The 8,146-nt window shown below is 58.5% G+C and overlaps 1 pseudogene; it reads left to right on the forward strand.

Moving 5' to 3' along the window:
- Window positions 1-488: 488 nt before the first annotated feature.
- LOC131410019 (microtubule organization protein AKNA-like) lies at window positions 489-7,271 on the forward strand (annotated as a pseudogene).
- The last annotated feature ends 875 nt before the right edge of the window (window positions 7,272-8,146 follow it).

The following is an 8,146-nucleotide window of genomic DNA, read 5'->3' on the forward strand; positions in this document are numbered from 1 at the left end:
CCGGGCGAGATGGTGGGGCCGGTGGGGGGTGGGGGGGGATCTGAGCAGAGATGTTTAGGCGTTGGACCCACAGGACTTGGGAGCTGGTTAGCTTTCGGGTTGTTCAGGGAAGGAGAAGGGTCTGGAATGACTCAGATTTCTGACTGGCTGACAAGTTGGTGCTGATGCAGAGATGGGGACCTCAGGAGGGGAGTAAGTTTGTGGGAAAGATGAATTTGAAGTGCCAGCTGTCAATCAACCACTAAAGATTAAGTCAGGGAGACTGAGATCCTGATAGGAACAACACAGAGAGGTCAGGTGACACCCACGTGGGTGTCCCAAGTCTCGGCCCTCGTTCAGCAGCCTTTGGCCTGAGACACGGCCCCAGAGTTGCCCTCGGTCTGTATGCAGCACGGAGCCTGGGCCCTCCTCCCAGGGGTTGAGTGGTGAGGGTGCTCTCCTCAGCGCCCCCACAGTTGCCGTGAAACCCCCACAGCATCTCCCTGGGAATGGAGGGGAACCACTGCCCTGGGGGCAGAGAGAGGTCCCCGCTCCCTCTGGTCACTCATCTGAGAGCTGGAGGTGGCACCAGAAAACACTCACCCCTGAGTCCAGGGCTACCAGGCAACAGTACCCCTGAGGGGGCCCTGCCCCAGCAGCTGCCCAAGGTGGAGATGGAGAACCTGGCTCACTGGGGGACGGCCCTGCCCAGCCCAGAGCCTGACGCTCCGTGTGTCGGGGGGTTTTGTGTAGGGCGTCTGGGGGATTGTCTGCCACAATGTCCGCACTGCCCTCAGAACGGGGCACTGGAGATGTAGGAACCGGGGAGAGAAATGCCAACAGGATTGACTCCCCAGATGCCAGCAGCTCATACAGGTCCCATAACAGGTGGGCTGTGTTTGGGATTCCACGGGGATGACAGCAGGCTTGCAGAGGGCCCCCGGTGTCTTCCCGCCTGCTCACGTTCGGGTGGTGATGGGAAGAACCGTGTGTCTCCTCGTCCTCTCTCCATGCACGGCCCTTGACTCGGCTCCCTCTTGGAGCCTGGAGTCTGTTCAGTAAGGTTCCCTGAGCATCTCTGAGGTGTAAGGATCTCGGGGTGTAAGATGGGGGCCTCCTCCTTGCCTGCCAGGGGCTCACTCTCTGGTTGGGAGACAGATGGACCAGCATCTTCTCCCAGGAGTGGAGAGGTGGGCTTGAACAATGTAGGGAATGTTTGGGGGACCCCAGGATGGGGGGCTGAGTCAGGGCAGGAAGGAGCTGGCCTGGACCGACATAGACAAATGTGGAGGAGGGGAGGGCAGCCCAGGGGCCGAGAAAGGGCAGAATTCAAATTCTAAGGTGGAGCTTATGCCCTCCTTACTCTGCACCCTCACCCTGTCTTGAGAAATCGTCCCTGGGTTTCAGAATAGCTTCTCAGAGGCCCTGCATGTTAGGTTGGGTAAACCTCCAAGAAAGTTCTGCTCTGCTCACTGGATGTGCAGGGACATGAACTCAGAGAGGGGTCAGGAGACGTAGAAAGAAAAGTGGACACACAAGGAAGTTCTAGAATCATTTGACCCCAGTTGGCCCCGGTGCCTACTCGAAAGGGTTAAGGACGGGGTTATCCGTGCTGCACTCTGGGTGCAGCTGAGCTCATCCTGCGTCTCCTCTTTGTTGCTGTCTCCACCCTCTGCCCCAGCCAGGCCATCCTGGAGCTGCTGGAGGAGGTGTCGCGGCTCATGTGTGGCTGGAGGACAGCCTGCACCAGCCGCCCCAGGGCAGCTCAGCGCGCCCAGCGTTTGCCTTCCACGGCCCGCCTGGGCCCGGGATGGGCCAGCGGAGTCCTTAGCCGCCTGGGGCTCCCACTATGGCAGGTGGATGACCCCAAAACTCCGGCCCCTGTGCCCTGGTGGCAGCCACAGAGAGTAGACCTGGCCGGCCTCTGGGGGTCTCCTCAAACATGTGGACTCAGGCACGGCCACACCCCTCTCTCACTCGTTCACTCCATCATTCATTCACTCTGACATTTTTTTCCTGAGTAATATTCGATGCACACAAGAATACATTAAATGTGTGTGTCAATAATAAAGCTGCATACAATGGATATCCCTGAACTCTCCACCCGACTCTAAGCTGGAATATTTCCAGGACTCTCTCCCTCTCACCCACTCACTTGGTCCTCTTTCATTTACGATGACTTATAAAATCAGCTCACTTTGCAGTGTATCTGTGGCAGGGCAAGATGGTGTGGATTTTATGGACACTGTCTCGCTAATTCTTCTAACAACCCTCTGAGGTAATTGCTCTTCTTATCCCCATTTGACAGATGAGGAAACTGAGGGTCAGAGAGGCTCAGAGCCATTTTCTGTTATTCTGACTACAGGGTGTTTGGTGTGGACTTCTGTGCCCTCCTCCTCCCAAGTTGTTATAAGCATTTCTCTGGGGGGCCTTCTCACTGCTCATCCTTAAAGACTGCATAAGACGTCATCCAGCGACATCCTCTCTCCCTCCCTTTTGCTAGTAAACCCACAGAGAGATGGTCCGGTGAGCCTGGAGGCGCCGAGCAAGCTGTCCCTGCAGGGAGGCGGCAGGCCAGGTCCTCCTCGGTGACTTGGGAGGTGCCCCCACTGTCCCTGAGTAAGTGACCACCTGCCAGGGCTTATTTCTGGAGGCCACAGTCTGGGCTTGGCAGCTCAGTGGTCGGGGATCACAGCAGGAGCCTTGGAGGAAACATCGAGAAGGTTTCTGTGAGTCTGTTGGAGGCAGTGGTGGTGCTCTGTATAAGTCACTGTGTCTGTGAGGACTTTGCGTGTACCTCGTCTCGCTGAGTCTCCACTGCACGATGGGTCCTGCTGTCCACGCTCTGCGATTAAGGACCCCAAGCCTGAAAGCGCAGAGGACGCGCCTGCAGGACATGGCTCTGGAATCGGTGCCTGGGGTCCAGCCCCAGCCCCTCCTTCCTGGCCCTGTGACCTGGCCGGGTTGCTTCCCTGCTCTGTGCAGTTGAGGGACAGCTAGCAGTGTGGTAATAACAGCACCCCTCCTGGGGTCGTCGTGAGGGTGCCTGGACGGCGCCCACCCGTGTCCAGACCAGCGCGCAGGACAAGGTCGGGGTGTGAACATGTCTACTGTTGTCACCGAGGGGCAGTCTGATTAGACACGCCCACGCCCAAGCTGGGGGACCCCCAACCCCGCCCCTGCGCTCTGACGCTCCTCTCTTTCCACCCTAGCTTCTGAATCTGAGCCCACCTCCGCACGGCTATTCTCTGAGAAGAGCAGGACGCCCAAGGACAGCCCACAGACAGCTCGGGATGGAGTGAGAGGGGTGGGCAGCCCTGGACAGCCAGACCGGGTCACCTTCCGGGGCCAATACACAGGTGGTGAAGGGAGGGCAGCGGTGGCGCTGTCCCCAGGGTGGTCTCCTCTGTCCTGAGAAGCCTTTCCATTCATCCAGTGGGCCGTTCAAATACTACCATTTTCTATGTGTTCTGTGATACGGAAAACATTCAGGAGTGATACCTCCATGAACCTCGGTGCATTTGTTCATTCATTCATTCAGCAAACAGTTTCCGATGCCTCCCCTTCCCCAGGGGCCAGGCTTCGTTCTGGGGAAGCCCATTCAGCTGTCAATCATAAAGAGGTTGATGAACTGCCTGCTGTGGCAGGACCTGGGCTGCAGGGGGAACATGGCATCATTTACTCCTGGCCGACCTTCAGGCCTGAGTCCCCAGAGGCCCCTGGGTCATGAACCAGGCACCGGGCACATAGTCAGGCTGCAGATGACACACAGGAGGGTTTCAAAGTGCTTAACATGAAAACATATGGATAGGGCCCCTCCTTCCACGAATCTGAGGGCAGGGCGGAGAAGACAGGAACAAATAGGCAGTGACAGCCGCTGTCTGGGTTACTATACAAGTAGGTGAATTACAGGCGCGGCTCTCCCCCACGCCTCACCGGTGGGGGTGGTTAACCTCAGAGCCACAGGGCTGGGGGCTGGGGACAAGGGGCCACAGGAGACACATATCTGCCCCAGTGGAGCGGACAGAGGCCAAGGAGGTGGAAGTGAGAGGGTCCCAGTGCACACACAGAGTGGGACCCCCCACGGCCCAGGAGGGAAAGCAGTCCGATCAGCAATCGGGCGATTCTGAAGGTCTCATTTGAGACCCAGGGATGGACGAGGCGGGGGATGGTGGGGCTGGGTGAGGACCCGAGAGTCTGTCAACTGTCGAATCATGTGGAGCGGTTACAGCTGCCAGGTCCCATGGACACAGCGCCGTCCAGTTCTCCCAACAAGCTGTGACCCCCGCACTGTGACTGTGTCCAGTCTACAGCCCCTCAGAGCACAGGGAGGAAACACCACTGACCCCAGGCCCCAGCCCTTCCAATCCCAGCCAGCAGGTCTGGGTCTGGGGAGGAGCTCCACTCTGTCGTTGCTGATCCCGTCTTCCTGGGCTGCTGTCCCATCCCGACCCAGCCTGGGTTTGTCAATCGCTTCTGTGTGTCAGGAGCCAGGCAGCTGGTGCCTACGTAGGATCTGAGATGAAGCAGAGCCTGAGAGAGCTTACAGTAAACAGACGCATGTTTAATGTGTATATGTGCATGCACGCGTATACATACATATTTATGCACATATATCACATGTGTGCACACAAGAGAAAAGAGAGCCTGTGAAACCCTCTGGAGGAGGAGAGAGACCATCACACTCACGGCTCCCAGTTCCACGTCCATCCAGGGAGCCGAAGCTGACTGTTCTGGTTTCGTCCCCAGGCCAGGAGGACCGTGTTCTCACCCCCAAGACTGTCCCCAGAGGCAGTGGCACAGCCTCCTGTCCCCACTGCCAGCCCGTCAGGACCCGGGACGCAGGTGAGGGACAGTCCCTGGAGAGGCATCCAGGACAGCAGGGCTGCAGCTTCTTCTCTGGGGGAGGCCACTGGGCCACCGTGGGCCTGCCCCTAGCTCAGAGCGAGGTCAGGGCACAGACAAGGGGACAGGGTTGTTCTGGGCTTCTCGGCCCTCCAGGATGTCCCGCCCTCACACCTATTGCTCCAGGGGCTGCTGCCTGAAGCTGCCCTCCTTGACTTTGACGTGGAGAAACCATGGTCATGATTTAAGACATCTCTAAGGGTCCTGATGGGGGGTGCCAGGCAGCAGGGGGGATGGCAGCGGTGATTATGTCTTATCTCTCCTCCATCCTCCCTCCACTCATTCTTTCCCCCAAACCCAACAGGGAAGAGTAGTGGGGGGACCAGTGGCCTGAGAATAGGGGCACCAAGTTCTAGCCCCAGTTCTGCCTCTGACTTGCTGTGTGACCCTAGACAAATTCCTTAACTTCTCTGAGCCTCACGCTCCATATCCGAGCTGGGATGGGGGAGCACAGGGTGGGGCTGGGGAGTGTGTAACTCAGCCTAGGGGGGTGGGAGGGCTTTCTGGAGGTGATGGCTGCTACTCTCATCACTCCTTCGTTTTACCCTGGCCAATTAGTCCACCTCGTGGAGCCTCAGTTTCCCCGTCTGTAAAATGGGCGAGAGATGAGAATAGCCAGCCCAGTGGCATGTTGGATCTGATAAAATAATGCGTGAAGGCCCTGAGCAGAGAGCCTGGTCATTCAAGGCTGACTCACAGTCACGGTTGCCATGGATACCGTTGTCTCCTCGGCAGAGGTTCCTGAGGGCAGCCGGGTGCTGTGGAAGGCCTGTCTGGGCCTCCAGGCCTGAGGGTTCAGATAGAATCTCCTCCTGACGGCTCTTCCTCCTCTTCCAGGCAGCGCTGCCACCAAGGACCCACCAGGACCGTCTCCCGCTGACGCCCTGTGATGTCCCCTGTGTGGTTGAGTTGGGAGCCCCCAGAGGGAGATGGCCTGGACTCAGCCACCTCTGGTAGAACAGAGGCTCAGTCTCCTCTCCAGCCAGCCCCCAGCTCTCCTGGATGGGGGTGCGGGGCCCGGGGCGGGATTAGCTGGGGCGGCTGCTCTCCCCGTCTCGGACGGAGCAAACTGGGCTGCGGGTTAATTCCCCAGATCGAGTCATCCCAGCGTGGTGGCTCAGTGTCCAGTCTACGGATCAGGGCTGGGTGGACGCTCTGTTCTCTGCTAGATCCTTCCGAGGGGCCAGGCTGGGTCTCTCTGTGGGGTCCCTCCCCGACAGAGGCAGAAAAGGCCTCCACGAGGAGATACGCACCTGCCACTTCCAGCCCCAAGCAGAGGAGCCAGCGGGTGGGATCACCGCCCCGGCCACCCCCCGGACTGTGATATCTGGCCGCTGCACCCTCAGCACCAGCCCTTCCTGCCTTTGCCTACGTCTCCTCAGTTCCCGTCGTGCCTCATCCGTCAGGCACTGTGCAAGCACCTTCCCTTCTGACCCTCCCAGCCTCTCTGTCTGTGGGTGATGTGCAGAACAAGCCCAACACTCGGGTAGTCACTCAACAAACCCTGAATGCGCCCTGTGTGCCAGGGAGAGTGCTTGGCCCTGGGGAGCCAGCAGTGAAGGAGCCTGGCAGAAGGCCCTGCCCTCTAGGAGCTTTCAGCCTCAGGGGGATCTAGAACCCTCTGTCTTCCATTTCCTCGTGGGTCTTCTCAGTGAGCAAGTAATGCACACTCACTTTTTTTTTTATATAGGTCATAATAGTTTATAACATTGTGGAATTGCAGTTGTAGATTATTATTTATCCGTCACCATAGGTATGTGCCCCTTTACCCCTTATGCCCACCCTCCAACCCCCTTCCCCTCTGGTAACCACTAAACTGTTCTCTTTATCCATGTGATTGTTTATCTTCCACATATGAGTGAAATCATGAGGTCTCTGTTTTTCTCTGGCTTATTTCATTTAATATAATACCCTCAAGTTCCATCCTTTGCCACAATGCATCCATTGTTGCAAATGGATGATTTTGTCTTTTTTATGGCTGAGTAGTATTCCATTGTACATATACACCCCATCTTCTTTATCCATTCATCAGTCGGTGGACGATTGGGTTGCTTCCACACCTTGGCTATAGTGAATAATGCTGCAATGAACATAGGGGTGCTGTGTCAGCTATCCCCCCAGCACCTCACATGGAGCCCCAGCCTGAAGCTTCACCACCGCCCCCACGCTGCTGGCTCTGTCGCCTGGGTCCCCACGCACGTCGCACGTGCCCCAGCCTGCTGGCCCTCGATTCACAGGTCTGTGAGTCTGTCCCCGAACTCCTGACAGCAGGGCCGTCCTGGTCCCCAGTGTCCCGAAGCTTTGCTGAGCGGCGCAGAGCAGGCTCCCTGAGTTTACGCGGCTTGAAGCTCCCGCGGGAAGAGATGTGGCGCTTGATTCAGGCCTGAAGGGGTGGACGAGGACGTCAGATGCGGGACGGCTACATGGTGCCGCAGAGGACGAGCAAGACGTGAGGAATGGCTGCGGCACGGACCTTTCAAGGGAGAGCAGTTGGGAAGGAGTCTCGCCTCGGTTTGTTTCAGCAACAGACACAAAATCCAACACGTGTATGCGTCCTGGATTGCACGCACTGTGGTGGGAGTGTGCAGAAGAGAGGACGGTGACCGCCTCTTGGGACCGTGGTCTCGGGCGGAGACACGAGTGCGCGGTGCAGGCGCACTGGGCAGTGACTCGGCAGCGCGGGCCAGACAGCCGGGTGGCGCGGAGGCTGCAGGAGGAGTTTGATGCTGGGTGGTCTCCATGGCCTCTTGGGAGAGGCGTCCAGGCTGGACTTGCAGGTGGTCAGAGGTCGGAGTGCTCTGCACCAGGTTTCCCACAGCTCTCCGTCTGAGCGGAGTCGTGGCTCTGCAGAAGTGTGGCTCTGCTGCATCGGGTGACAGGTGAGCGAGGTGACCCGAGCAGAGACCCTGAGGGGGCCCCTCGTGCCCCTGGAGGAGGGTGGCGGCAGTCCCTGCGTCTTCCTCGGAGCGCTGATCCGTGGCGTGGTGACGGGAGACGCAGTCGGAGCCCGTGGGCAGACACGCTGCCCACACGTGCCTGGGGGTCCTCCAGGGCAGCATGGAGGCCACGACCTCTGCTTTGTTTCCTGCGCCTGAAAACAGTGGCCCCGTGTCAGATCCCGGAGGGTGGGGGTGGTGCTCAGACTCAGGACCACCTGCAGGGCCGAGTGAGCAAGGCCATGGTGCCAAGAGCCGGGTGTGGCATGGAGGGGGCCGTGGCCCCAGGTGAGGCCGAGAACCTGCGTGGCACGTGTATGTGGCTC

Source organism: Diceros bicornis, chromosome 9 (assembly GCF_020826845.1).
Source record: "Diceros bicornis minor isolate mBicDic1 chromosome 9, mDicBic1.mat.cur, whole genome shotgun sequence".
Taxonomy (NCBI): domain Eukaryota; kingdom Metazoa; phylum Chordata; class Mammalia; order Perissodactyla; family Rhinocerotidae; genus Diceros; species Diceros bicornis.